At 32.2% G+C, this 15316-nt stretch overlaps 1 long non-coding RNA gene across 1 annotated transcript; it reads left to right on the top strand.

The window, feature by feature from the left end:
• The first annotated feature begins 12267 nt into the window (after positions 1-12267).
• On the top strand, positions 12268-15087 carry LOC137830499 (uncharacterized). The gene is made up of 3 exons (XR_011084239.2): positions 12268-12397; positions 12666-12807; positions 14608-15087. It is a non-coding gene; the product is annotated as an uncharacterized LOC137830499 (long non-coding RNA).
• The last annotated feature ends 229 nt before the right edge of the window (positions 15088-15316 follow it).

Raw genomic sequence — 15316 nt, 5'->3', positions numbered from 1 at the left:
TAAGTTTTAGGGACTGTTACATAAAGGAAAACATTTGAGCATATAGAAATCTTGTTTCGTCATTTAGTATAGTTCATTTGTTTATTTTTTGAAGATCCAGACTTGGTTCTTTGCATTCCCAAAATGAAAATTTGTTAATGTCAACAGGTATTAGAAAGAAGTATCGTGACTATATTGTTACTTACTTACCACCCAATATTGAAGTCTTAGGCCCTTTGAGCAGCCCTTACATCATCAGTGGAGTTAGTTTTTGGAAGATAACCAAAAGAAATTATATTTAACCCAATAATGCCTTGCTGCATAGCCTGCATCCAAAAAAGATTGTTGTCTGAATAAATAAAATGATGATTAACCATTTCAAAATGACATGATGATGACCATCTTCACTGTAGTCGTGTGCTTAACTCTGTCACCAAATTCTCTAAAGCACACATCTGCATATGCTGTGAAGTCTTCCCTATAAGCATACACATATAAACTGGTTTTATATTATCTTTTCCTCAATCATTGTCACACTTAAGTTACCACCAATATCTTTTCTTATACAATCATCTTCTATTATGTCCTTTTTCTTTACAACAACACATTCATCTTAACAAACTCATTTTCATTGCTCTATTTTTTCTCTCATTCTAATTCTTAAAGCTCAAGATTCACAACTATATAGAATAATTAATCTTACTATCATACTGCAATACGAAAAAACTTCTCTTTTACCTTGGTAGGAGCTTTGTGCTCACATATAACTCAATGTTTTCTCCTTTGTGTGACATCTTCATTAATTTCCTAAACATTCTGTAATATTGATCTACGTTGCAGTTAGACATTCCCAATTTATACTTTCAAGTAATTTTCCTATTGTTTTTTTTTGCTAAAAAATTGCATATATTGCGTACCACTCCTACTCAAGGAAAAACCTTTGGTTTTGATGCCAATCTCCAAAACCCAAATTTATAGTTAACATCTACCTTGCTTCCTCCATCAAAACTATAATGTCCACATAAAACATTATTTAAGAATAGTTTTTATGTCTCTGGTACCACATCGAGGACCAAATTAAACATGAACTCAAAGATGAGTCTTAATGGAAACCTATCCTTATAAGTCCCCCGTCTTGCCTTCATGAGTTCTCAAACAATAAAATATCCTCCATACATGTTTTTTATAGGTTAGAAACAAGCATATGAACGGTTAAACCTGGTTAGTAATTGCATGTCTCACATGGAAAAAACAGGGGAAAATATTCAGCTACTCTGCACTTATTTTTCATAATTGTTACAGTAAAACAGGAACAAAAGCCCCTTCAAATATATCTTAAAAATCAGACATGCCTATAATAACCTCTACTAATAAATTGCTCTTCAAATTAATTTTTTTTTAGTGTAAATTGATATTTAACATTAGTTATCTAGGTTTTAACTACTAATTACTTTGTTTTTTTACACTTTTAAAGGAGAATCTCATGCTTTTGAAATTAAAATTGGTTGTGATCAATGTTTTATATAAAACTTTATTTTCATTAATTTCTTTATACATCATATGATTCATTGAGGTATTGTTGATATTTACTTTATTTTGTTAGGCATAAATATTTTTTGATTTGAATATTATAGTTTGATTAAATTTTATTGTTATTCCTTGCGTTTTTATTATCCAAATATATGATATCAAGGACAACAACTAAATAAATAGATCAAAAATAAAAAATTACAAAAAAGGTAAAAACTTGTCAACCCACCCTATCACGGGGCGGGTTATCTATTTCAGCCCATATAACCTTGATGGGCCAGCACGCCCCGCCCTACTTTTGGCGAGCTAATGTTGAATCAAGAAAATAAATGTTAGGCTAACCTGTTTTGTCATCCCTAGATATGGAGTGTTAAGGATATATACAAAAACGTACATAGTAAAAATCAACTTATAATAAGTTACAAATTTGTTGTGGTTGTAAGAATTAATGACCTAACAGGGGGGGTGAATTGTTTAACACAAGATTTTCGCAAATGTTAGCTAAAAATGAAGATTTATGAAGAATTACAGAAAGAGAAATCAGGGAAGCTAAGAAATCAAACTGTTAAAATTGTTTGCAGAAAAACAATCGGTTGAAATTTCGATTTAACCAGTTGTTTATAACAGCAAAGACAAAACCCAAATCAAATAGTTTATAATGATTGAGAGAGAGAAGGTTCACACAATCAATTATACTGGTTCACTTCTTACCAGAACTACATCCAGTGCCCAAAAAACCATTGGGTATTTCACTAAGTAACCAACAACATATTACAATTACACAATACTACAAAGAGGTGATCTTGATCACACAAGAATACACACCCTCTTTGCCTTTTCACAATCACAGTCAGAAAACCTCTGGCCTTACAGATTTACAGTTTTACAAGTATACAAAATGAAAAACAAATACAAGAATAGAAGGAACCGATTACACCTGGTGTACAGGAAATCACAGAGCTACCAATTCACTTCTTCAACCAATTGCACAGCCTTAGGCACTCTTGCAAAGCTTGAATCAAATCTCTCTCAAAACAATTTCTTAATCTCTCTTTCTGTGTATTCAAATATGGAAGGTAACCCAGTTTTATAGTTCTTCAAACTAGCTATTTTAGGCAGTTAAACACGAGCCAAAACAGTTTCAAATCAACTGAAAACAGATTTAACAGGTTTTTGAAAAGCTGTTAAGAAATTCAAATATCAACCGGTTGAAATGTCGTTTTAACCGGTTGAATTGGTTTGACAGTTAGTCAACCAAGTCAAAAATAGTTTGAAAACCCTCCAAACAAGCTGAGTGTAAAACAACTGACTAAACCGAGAAATCAATCGGTTGTTTTTCACTTTAGCTTAGAAAAACACTTTTCATTTTCAAAACCAGATTGATTCAGTTGTGCTTTGGATTAAGAATGAATTTCAAAAATTCCAAACTACCTATAACTAAACCCCAAACTCAGCAGCACAGGCATCAAGCTCTCTTCACAGATTTGGAGGCATCAAAGCTTCATTTTCAATAGTGGTGAACAACATAGAGAAGTCTATAACCAGTTCCAGAACATTAAAACCCCACCATCAGCCCATTTATTTGCTTGGAGATTAATTCATAATAGAGTTTTGACTAAGGATAAGCTAACTCCTAAGGGTGCTTTTGTATGCAATTCTATGTGTGTTATGCGTGGATTTGTGGGAAACATTAAATCATATACCCATTAAGTGGAACGTAGCAAAACAAATATGGAATTCATGTTATCATTATATTAACATCAACACGACCTTTCACTTTCAATTGAAAAAACACATCCAACAATTAATGATTATGAAACTAAACAATAAAGGAAAACAAGTATGGAAAATTATGTGAATTGGAATCACATGGAATATATGGAAACAAACAAATGAAATTATATTTAGGAACAAAAGGGTGGATGCATAGGAGATATTTTGCCAAGCAAGTGCTAATGCATGGGCATGGATAATCAACAAGTTTCCAAACGCTAAATTTTCATACTCTAATTGGTGTTTTATGTCCAAAATTTACAGAAAGTATATACTCTAATTGATATAGGAAGTATGTATTTAGAAATGTTAGGAGGAGGAGAAATAAAAGATAAAGGATAAAAATGTCTTTTTTTAATTGACTCAATGCAACCTAGCATGCTAAAATATCCTTTAGATGATAATGACTAGAGTGTGATATGAAGTATAAGCTAGGGATTTTTGTTTAAGATGTCAGTTCCCTAGAAATGAGAATGTGAGCCAGCTAGAAATGAGAATGTGAGCCAGTTAGAAATCAGAATAGATCTTAAGTGAATGGTACTAAGGTAGGAATGATGGTAAGATATATGCTAAGAGGTACCTATGAAAATATCCACAATTGCAACATAGTAACAAGGGTAAAATAGGGTATGCCAAAGCGCATTGGCACATTAACAAGGCATAAAGGCCGACAAACACTAATTAAACCTCCATGATGGCACTATTGATCCCCGATTAACATTCCACAATTGTGAAGTTTGGATGTTACAATAAAAAAAGGATAAGCATAACAAAACTAATAACAATTAGCTGATAAAGCTTTAAAGTAGTAAGGGAGTTATATGTAGAAGTGAATAAAATAGTCAAAGCATGATGGAAGCTAGCTTAAAGGTAAATTGGCAACAACAAATGCAGGTTAACTATAAATATGGAGCTGGAGACCAAGTTCCTTATATTGCAAAATGCATAAGCGTATCTGCCACATCAAATATCTAATTTACAACAAGCTTAATCAAGCAATATCTAGATGGGAAGAAACACACAAAGTAAAGTAGGGAGAAGGAAAATCATAACATTTGAAGTGGAAGCCATACATAAACACATCAAGTGTGTTAAGACAGTGAAGATAGGTGGGGAAATATATGGCGTAATGTACTATTAAATTACAAGTTTATCACCCATGTCAGATTTCATTTTGTCCATCTCAAGTTGGTACATACTTGTAGTCTCATTCATTGAATCATAGTATGGAGATTTGAACAACTTCGACATTTTTATTTTTTAATGCAATATAATGACAACAATAAACTCTCAACAGTACACAACATCGTAAATAATATTTTTTCATGAGAAATGTTGAAGCTAGAAGTTGTCGTTTTGTAAGAGTATGACTAAACGTTGAGATCAATAGAATGTTATTAAAGACTCGTGCTCATTGTGTAACATAACATTTCAAACTTAATGTGTTTACATAAATATTAAAAAAAAGGGAAAACGAGAAACAAAGAGAATGAGAGTCAAACTATCAATACACAAAGAATAGACAAATATGGGTTGGAATGGGATGTGCAAAGGATGGTGATCCCAACCGTGGCAAAGCGACACCACTTTGATGATTGGAAGGTGGCATAGACGTTTAAGATGTGTGTGACAAAGAGGCTATGTGTGGGGTGCTTGAGGTAGTTTTTTCCTTATGCACTAGAAGGGTTAGCCACTAAAAGTGACACACTACAAGAAAATCATCAAATATAAACTAATTTTAGAGATAAAAAATAATTAATCACTATATTGACTAAATTAGATGTTATTTTAGAGATAAAAAAATTATTGGTGTATAAAGTAATTTATATTACTAATAAATAATTTCTAAATTGGTATCTAATTAGCTACCAAGATTTTAGCTACCAAATTTAAAATCTAAATAGTTGGTAGCTGAAACCATTAGTAGTTAATTACACTTTTTTTTATAATTTATGTCTTTCTATATTAACACGGTAATATTTTTATTAATATATTATATATAATTTGTCTTTAAAAATATCACTACAAGAAAATCATTAAATAAAACCAATCTTAGAGACAAAATATAATTAGTTGTTATATTTACTAAATTAGATACTATTTTAGAGAAAAAAAAATATTAGTATCTAAATTAGTTTTTGTTATTGATAAATATTTTCTAACTTGATATCTAATTAATTAACTCCTAATGTTTTAGCTACCAACTTTATAATTTAAATAATTGCTAGCTAATACCTTGTTAGTTAATCTGATTAGATACCAATTTAGAAACTATTTATCAATAATAGAAACTAATTTAGATACCAATAATATTTTTAGTCTATAAAATAGTATATAATTTATTCAATATTACAATTAATTATTTTTTGTTTCTAAAATTAGTTTTTATTTAATGATTTTTTTAGTAGTGTGTGGTTATTACATTGTTATTTAAAATGATTTTTTTATATGAATTTGAACCGAAAAAATAAAGTTATATTTTTTTTGTTTTTTTTTCTAATGTGTAATAGTAATGTAGTTGGAATTTTATTTTATGAATTTGAACGAAAAGAAATAAGACTATTATTTTTTTTTCTATGAATGTGCAATATTAATGCAATTTAAATAGTTAAATTATTTCAATTTTTGAAAAAAAATATAGTTGAATTTAAAAATAGAAAATATAGTTAATCTTCCATCATGTTCCGTTAAATTTTCACATCATTTAGATGTTAAAAGATAAAAACAATTTTTGTAAGAATAAAATTACGAGTCTCCAAACTCCAAAATGAAAAATATATTACCTTATTGATATTTTAGTTTAGTTTTAATTTAAGCAAATTAATTTTAGTTCAATTTAATTCATTTCATTAAATATTCTATAATTAGTAGAGATGAAAATATATACTGGTAACTAATAAATAGGTATTATATTTAGATGTGTAGCATTCCACGTTGTCGGTACAATTTTGTCTGATAAAAATTCCAAGTAATAGACTTAGCCGACCGTTATGTCTGAAATTCGAAAAGGTCCTTCCTAATTGCTCAAGAACTTGCCTTCATTCTTCCGAGCTTCGTTGCGCATCCGCCAGACTAAATCTCCCTTTTGTAAGAATCTTGGTTTTACCTTCGAATTATACCTTCTTGCCGCTCAAACCTTGTATGCTTCTTCCCTTGCTTTTGCCCTAAATTTGTTGATCAGGTCGAGGTCGACCAACAAACTTTCCTTGTTAAGATTCAAATCCAGAAATTGTCGTCGTAGAGAGGGTTCTCTGATTTCAATTGGGATCATAACTTTTGTCCCATAAGTTAGACTGAATGGGGTTTCTTGTGTAGTCAAATGTGGTGTACATCGGTAAGCCCACAAGACCTCGAGATCTTCGGTCCATTTATCCTTAGCTGGGTCGAGTCTCTTTTTTAAATCATTAAGAATGATTTTATTGGCGGCCTAGGCTTGGCCGTTGGTTTGCGGGTCCTGCACCGAGCTTGTGATATCTCTAATATCAACTTTTTTGGAAAACTCAGCTAGTCCTCGGTCGGTAAATTGTCGACCATTGTCGGTGATGATGGTGTGTGGTATTCCGAAGCGGCACACAATGTTTTTCCAAACGAAATTTTGGACATTCCATGCTATGATGACTGTTATGGGTACGACCTTTATCCACTTGGTAAAATAGTCTATTCCCACTAACAAAAATTTGCATTGCCCATTCTGTGGAGTAAAGGGTCCGATGATGTCCATCCCCCATTTCACAAATGGCCTTGGGGAGAGAATGTAATGAAGGTTCTCAGGATTTTGGTGAGATAAACTACCGTACTCCTGACACTTAACACATTTCCACACAAATTCTGTACAGTCTCCCTGAACGGTCGACCAATAATAGCTCGCCTGTAACACCTTAGCTGCCATTGTCCTAACACCCGAGTGCGTACCACATATTCCTTCATGAATTTCCCGCATAACATAAGTAGCCTATTCAGAAGTGATGCATTTTAAGAGTGGCCGAGTGTATCCTCGGTGATAAAGATCTTGATCGATCAGAAGAAAACAAGTACATTGATCGTTCCTCCTTTTCTACCTCTTGGATTAATGTTGCGCTGATAGCATCCTTTGAAACATTGAGATAAACGATTATGACTTCTTTGGCGTATGGTTTTTGAATAACCAGAGTGAACACCAAGAAAGCTTTCAACTGGAGGAATATTCCTTTGCACTCGTCTGTCCATCGAAACTTATCCGCCTTTCGTAGCAACTGCTCAATAAGCTTGGTCTTCTCTACTCGCTTTGGTAAGAACCTATAAAGTGTTGCAAGCCGCTTGATTAGCCTTTGAATTTCCTTTACATTTTCAGGGCTTCGTATCTCGGTGATTGCCCTACATTTCTCAGGGTTTGCTTTTATGTCACGATGAACAAGCATAAAATCCAAGAATTTTCCTCCTTCCACACCAAACACACACTTGTTAGGGTTAAGCCTCATGTTGTGGTCGCGGAGGGCTTGAAACACTTCCTGTAAGTCTTTGATGTGTTGTTGGTATGATTCAGACTTGACGACAAAGTCATCCACATAAACCTCAACACTCCGGCCGAGCATTCCCTTGAAAATGTAGTCAATCAGTCGTTGATAGGCGACAACTGCATTTTTTAGGCCGAAAGGCACAACTTCGTAATAAAAGTTGTTACACTCAGTCATGAAAGCTATCTTTTCTTTGTCTCTCAAATGCATCTGGATTAGGTTGTATCTAGAATATGCATATAAAAAACTCAGGATAATGTGACCTACTTCTCCATCGACGAGTAGATCAATGCACGACAGAGGATAAAAATCCTTAGGACAAGCTTTGTTGTAAGACTAGATTTCCAACTTTAGAATCCTCATTTTCTTAAAGGTATCCCAATACAGGATATCACCGAGCTACCCTGGTCCACCAAAACCTTGGTGATTGCGAACTTATCTATCTCCACAGTGATTACCATGGGGGTTGTCCTGAGCTGGGTTAATTGCAGTAAAATCGTCGTCTGTAAAGGTGATTGGGGGCATCCTCGGTCGGCTTCGGGTGGTTACATAATGGACCGACTAAATGGCCCAAAGATGCTTCTTCCTAGCGGAATTGGAGCATCCACCTCTAGCGAAACCTCGTGCGATTATGTTTACCTCTCGTCCGGGGTTCAGGAATGGGATCAGCCCAACTATAGTATTGATGACCTCCCAGACTCCGTGTTTGGTCTGATTGTTCCTTCTAGGACTCTCACTTCGTTGTCGAGTTCTCCGTACTAGGCTCTCACTCCTTCGTCTTTGTTTCGTCGGACTTTGGTTGTCATTCCAACGACACGAGCCTTCTCGTCCACGCCGATCGTATTGTTCATTTCAGCCTCTAGGTGGGTACCTTTCCCTTTGCGAAGATCGGTACGAGTTGACATTAGTCTTGACGAATTTGTGCAGGTGGACAACTTGGATGAGTTCTTTATGCTATCCTTCAGTGTTTGGTAGCCTTTGGTCGTATGGCCATAATTGCGATGGTATTGACAATGCTTAGACGTATCAGCGTTCCTCGGACTTTGCGACTGCCTAAGGGCCAGAATCAACTCGGCTTACAATGCCTCGTTCAGAATTCTTCCCCTTGGGACCGTCAATGGGGTATAACTAAGAAACCGGTGTCTCCAATTTTCTCTGAGGCAATCCGAATGACTCTGTCCTTCTTCTTCTTCTTCTTCTTCTTCTTCTTCTTCTTCTTCTTCTTCTTCTTCTTCTTCTTCTTCTTCTTCTTCTCTTTATCTTCATTCACGAACTGAATGCTTTTATGATAATCGGTGTGTTTCTCTATATGCATGAACTTGGTTGCACGATTTCTCAACTCATTAATATTTTTGGCTGATATTTTGATCAAGCTTTCAGTAAATCTTCCTGGCCAGATTGTCGAGACGAGGTGGTGCATGGCTATCTCTGACACAAGGTTTCTGATACCCATACAAAATTTATTGAATCTATACATGAATGCCCGAAAAAGACTCCCCTTTTCTTGTTTTACGTTAAGGAGGAACATGAAAGAGGTATGATGCGGTCGACTTGTTGCATATTGAGTGGTGAACATAGCCGTCAAAACTTTAAAACGATCCACAAAATTAGGAGGGAGTTGGGTGAACCAGTCAAGGGGCTCCTCCTTGAGAGAGGTAGGGAAAACCTTACACCATAATGCTTTGTTGGTTGTGTAAAGGGTCATCTGTGTCTTGAAGATATTTACGTGTTCGTCCGGGTCGGTAGAACTGTCGTAGAGTTTAATGGTCAATCCCTTCCACTTGGAAGGGAGTTGTGTTTCGATGATCTCATCCATAAAAGGATGCCCTCTCGGGTCTTCGCGACGAAGGGGTGTGTTTGGAACTTTGATCACTTTGATGAGTCTGTGTTCAAGATTGTTCTTCTCGTTCACACCCATCAAGTTGCTGCTTTAGCTCTCTATTATGTTCCTTGAGAAGGAGCATCTCTTCCTTATTTCGTCGCCAATCCTATTCAATCTGTTGTTATTCTTCAATGCCTTTTTGTCGTAACTCCTCCATTTGTGCCTGGAGGGTCCGGATTACTGCGATCTGTTCGTTCGCCATCCAATCGTTGTTGGTATCGTTCCTTGTTGACACCATTATTATTAATCTATTCTTGTTGTTGAAGTTGAATACTACCTCGACCCCACGGTGGACGCCAATTGTACCTGTATAGGTAGGGGGCCTAGATAGTACTTGTGACTGGGGGTACAATTGTTGATGTGTCGGTGATCCTCTGGTTACTTCCTTCAAGCCTCCTTCCTTTAATGTCGATGCTCGGTCGGGGGTGACGTGCAAAAAGTACTCCAACGCTCAAGTGAGTACTCTGTCAAGAGTGTATTCTGGTAATTGGTAAAAGCGTACCTTACACCTCTAAAGAGAAGTATTTATACTATTGGTCATGGACCCTTATGGTAATGGGCTAAACCAATAAAGTATCATGGGCTAAACAAATCAAGTATCAGTTGTTATCCCCTGATTTGAAGCATAATCCCTTACTTATAGGAAAGTATATAAAAATATCTTTAGGTAGTTAATTAGTATTTAGCTGATTTGTCAGAGATATTCCCATATATATTAGAATATGAATTATGACTCATTAAGTGTTGTTGTAACTGTCATTATTATCATTTATTGTGTCTCCTGATATATTCTTTGGCTTAGACAATCGGTCACCGAAATCAATAGTAACTAGTCCAATATCGATCGGGTACATTAATAGAAGACCTCTGAAATATTAGAAAGTTTATCATCATGTTTTAATCTATTTGGTTATTAACTAGTGAATACAAAATACTTTTTAAATGTCCTTTTTATACTGAATGGTTTTAATTGATATTGGTTGTTAAATAATCACTGAAGAATACTTTTAAATATCTTTTGTAGTAGTTAATGGTTTCACCTTTACAAAACTGGATTCAATATATTTTCTGGTTTTATTGGAATTTTAATTTGTACATTTATTTGATTTCATTTTATTTTGAAATTACATTATATTTCAAAATATTGATTATAGAAATACACATTATATTTTTTAACGATATAGTTTTTTTTCAATTATGTAATGAAAATATATTTATTTTCCACTATTTAAAAAATCAATTTAACTGTACTAAACATCTACTATCATATATTATTAGTATGATTAGTACCCAAAACAACGTTATTTCGTTTGTCAATTTATTCCAAGTTATTTTCTAAGTTTGAAAATGTATTACAAATTTTAAAATTCATAATACAAAATTAAATTTATAATATATTTTTTGGATTCAAAAAACACCATCCAAATACTCCAATTTTTAGAATTTGAAAGGTCTAAGAATTATATAATTTGGAAATAACAAAAAAATCATATCCTTTTACTTAAGAATAATTTTAGAATTAAAAGATTTGAGGAGGTACAGAAAGAAAATGTGGATGTGGAAGAAGAAATTACCTCTTTTTCATTCTTTTCATCTAACCCAAAAACATATTTTTGTTGTTCTGGGCATGGAGGACTTTTTGGATAACTGTCAAATACTTGTAAGAAAATAAGACACGAAGATATGCCTTAACCTAATACAAATAGGGGTATAAAATATAATATAGCTCCACTTTTGAAAATAATTACAAAATATAACTGATAAGAATGTAAAATAATTTTATTGATCTTAATTATATAAATTTAATTAAGTTTTGAAGTATCTCATATAAATTTATGTATTTTCAAAACGTTATTTTTTTAACCATTATTTTTATATGTTAATTTCCAACTCCCTTATGAACTTATTTTTCCTGCTCTAATTTCTTTTAATTCGCCAATCAATTTATTTTTTTCTTTTCAAACATGAATTAAAATAACTGTCATGTCATTAACGATTAAATCAAATGATAGATACTTATGTAAAAAAATAAAAAAAATAATTTGAATATTTAATAAGATAATAGAAATTTAATTAAAAATATCTAAATGTATAATATACTTAAAATTTAACTAAGTTTATTAAATATGCAAACTCTAGTTAAAAAAAGGATGAGCAGTGAATTTAGTTTACTTAATGGATTAGTCCCTTGGTTTCTTCACAAGACATTCTTATAATTTTTCACATATAATGGGATTACATGAATACAGTGTTTAGCTTCAAATCAATAATATAAAACTCCCATCCTTATAATGTCCATTCATTAAGGAGATTGATTACTTGAAGGGGAATCTTGATTGATGAAGAAGCATCCAACTAAAATATGGTGTAAACATTTGATGCTCAAAAACTTTATTAAATTCCTGTTTTTATTCTTTTCCCCAAAAAGAGAAACGTTAAACAGATGCTGTTCGCACCTACCAAACCTTTTTACAGCTAAAGTCCCACATCCATGATGTTATGTTCCTGTCTTTCTCCTATTCTCCTTCAACTCCTGTGTGCGTCTAGATTCAATGAACCAACTCATTTTTTTACACCTTTTTTTTCTTCTCTTTTTCAACTCGTTTCTATTCTTGGACTCTATATAATTGTTTTTGGTTTAAGGTGGAAGCTCTTTTTCGAGAGGAGTGGCCACACACTAAACTTGGCTGCTCCTCCTTCACCCTCTTCTTCATCTTTACAACCTGAGGCTTAATCTATGGTATCTTCATAATTCATGGCTTTATTTTTCATATAACCTATGCTTTTCATCACCTTATTATATATAAAACCCTTTTCGTTTCTTAGTTGTTCGATGGTTGTTTCTGCTTAGCACAACAGAAAAGGAAAAAAAAACATCCAGATGTTATTACAGTTTGATGAAATATCAGACATTGTGCATAGAATGATGGAAGTGTTTTTATGAGCAGCTCTTATCTGTTGTTTGTTCTTACAATTTGCTGGGTGTTGTGGTCCATTGAATGAATCAGGAGCCCCGGAATCAGTGAAAGGTGTCTTTTGAAAGCAACATTAGCTTCTTGTTCTTCATCTATTGGTTCAAAGTTCAGTTTACCTCAAATTTTGGGATGCAAAGCTATGTCTCGTATAGAACCAAATAACAGTTGCTTTCAGGTACGTACTTTTATGTTCTTTTTATATGATGGTTTGAATATTCTTCTTCACATCCCAAGTTAGGTCCAGATTAGGTTACATTAAACAAATCTTGGGGTGTTTTTTCTTCTCTTCTTTCTTCTTTGTTATTTTATAAAAACTGTGCTACTGATTAATAAGTAGTCTTTGCTAATAATGTAATCCATTATTTATAGAGTAATGATAGGTTAAGAACTCCGGTATAATAATTAGTAAGAGAAATAATTTTTTGGTCTAAGGAAGAATTTTGAAATTATATTTATTAGAATTGAATAATTTTAAAATTGTATTTGTGAAATTAAAGTTGTAAATTGGTGTTTTTAATGTACAATTGTGTTTTGATCGATGAAATTTTAAGATTGTTCACTAAATAAATTTTGAAATTGTTTTATTTCAGTAAAATATTATTTTTTTTACCAATCATAATGTGATATAGGATTTTCAACTTATTAAATTCCTTTTTGTTTTTAATGAGTTTTTTCTTTTATTCTAACTTTTAGATTATTTTATTAAGGTTTTGTAGGATAATATGTTATTTTGAAAAATGATAAGTTTTTCCCTTTTTATTTTTGTTAATAAAGTTAATGGGGGATCTAAAACAATTGTGATTGTGGGGCTTTGTAATCTATGTTGGAAATTAAGTAATAATGAAGCAAACAAACAGAAGGATCGATCATTTCGATGCTTGATGAGTTCTATAATACTTCAAAAACCAAAATCACATAACAAAAGATGCGAGCATCACTGGCTTTTTGTGTAAGGAAAGGTAATTATTGGTAGTGTTGTTTTCAAGTTTTGAAGCCTTAATAAAGAGGTTGATAATAATAGAATTAGCGAATAGAAATACATACTTTGATTTGGGGCAAGAGTTAGATCTAGTAACATATTCTCTTGGAACATTTTTTATGTATCATAACATAAAAGACTTTTAAAATATTAAGATCTTAATTTTATATAAGATTCTAAAGCTTTTGAACAATTTATTTAATATTAATAATACGTACTATTTAGAATACTATCATTAAATTAAAATTTAATTCTAATAATTAAATTTTAAATTATAAAAGAATTATATTTTTAATAAACAAGTATAGAAATGCGAGGCTTATAAAACATTATTATTGAAACAAAATTTATAAAGATGGTTAAAATTAACGGTGAAGTGATAAAATTTATTTAAAATCAAATTAGATATAGTAAAAGTTTCTTAAAAGATTCTAAGATTTGAAATGTATTAATCAAACTACAAATATTATACATTTTAATTTTTTTAATTTTGATTTTTTTCCCTATTTGCATATTGCTATATATAAATAAATTGCTACAAATATATATAGATTATATATAATAAAAGAATATTGAAAAAAAATTGGAAGTTTCAATTTTAATATGAAGTAATGTTAGAATACCTCTTTTTTTTTCATTAATAAGTGGTATTCATGATTTAATAAATTTTAATCAATAATAAAAAATGAAATAAAGGCAAAAATAGATCGTTTTCAACCTTAAGAATCAAATGACAATAAGTAAACAAGAGAGAGTATGATTGTTCCTAACCCACTAAAATCCTTGTCTTATTATAACATTTTTTTTCTTCATAAAAGTCAATAACGAGATTACACAACTCTTGTACATTCTTCAATCAACTCAAGACTTCTTTAGTTCTTATTATAATGTTTTAAGACCTAAAGTTATTCTTGATATAAAATTTCATTATTGCTAAGAAAGGAATTTGGAGAAAGCAGTGGTATATTTCTAAAGCTGTTTGTGAATAATTTGCAGAAGGAAAACCCAAATATGGGTTTATTTAAGATGAAGGTGAAACTCTAATTAGAAGGCATGAGTTGGATCGATAGGGGTGGTGGTGATAGCCTGATAAAATGGGACAAAGATTCATGCGAAGCTTCTTCAATTTTCTGACTCATACATATGTTTCAATTGCATGCTATCCATGCACTAGACACATCCTTCAACTCGAAGAACAACTAAGCAATGGCTTCCCTAGAGAACCTAATGTTCATGATGCACCCTCTTGTAAGGGCTATGATCTCATGTCTTCAATGTAACTTATCTTTTACTCCATGACAGCTTTCTACAAGTGTGCTTCACTTACAATCCGCGTTCTTGTACCTGCTGAAGAGAGTTCCCCTTGGAAACTTCAATATCGTCTCTCTGTTTTAATATCAAATAGCTTTGTTGCTGTAATTTTATCAAATTTGTGTAATTTTACAAAAATTATAGAAATGGGTAGATTTTAAATTATTTACCTAGGAATAAATCCTCTTACTACCACAGGACTTTATTATGAAGAAGTTGTATATGTATGACATGAGTTTAAATTTATCAAAGTGACATTGTATGACATGAATTTAAATTTATCAAAGTGACATTGTGTTAACTTAGTACAACTTTAATATGAGAGGAAAACATGTTTGACTCATATAACTTTGATTAATGTTAATCAAGATTTATTTGTATTTATTTTAAATGA

This window comes from Phaseolus vulgaris, chromosome 11 (genome assembly GCF_051622355.1).
Source record: "Phaseolus vulgaris cultivar YP4 chromosome 11, ASM5162235v1, whole genome shotgun sequence".
NCBI classification, from domain to species: Eukaryota; Viridiplantae; Streptophyta; class Magnoliopsida; order Fabales; family Fabaceae; genus Phaseolus; species Phaseolus vulgaris.
Note: the sequence above shows the minus strand (reverse complement) of the source record. Positions and strands in the feature narration are given on the sequence as shown.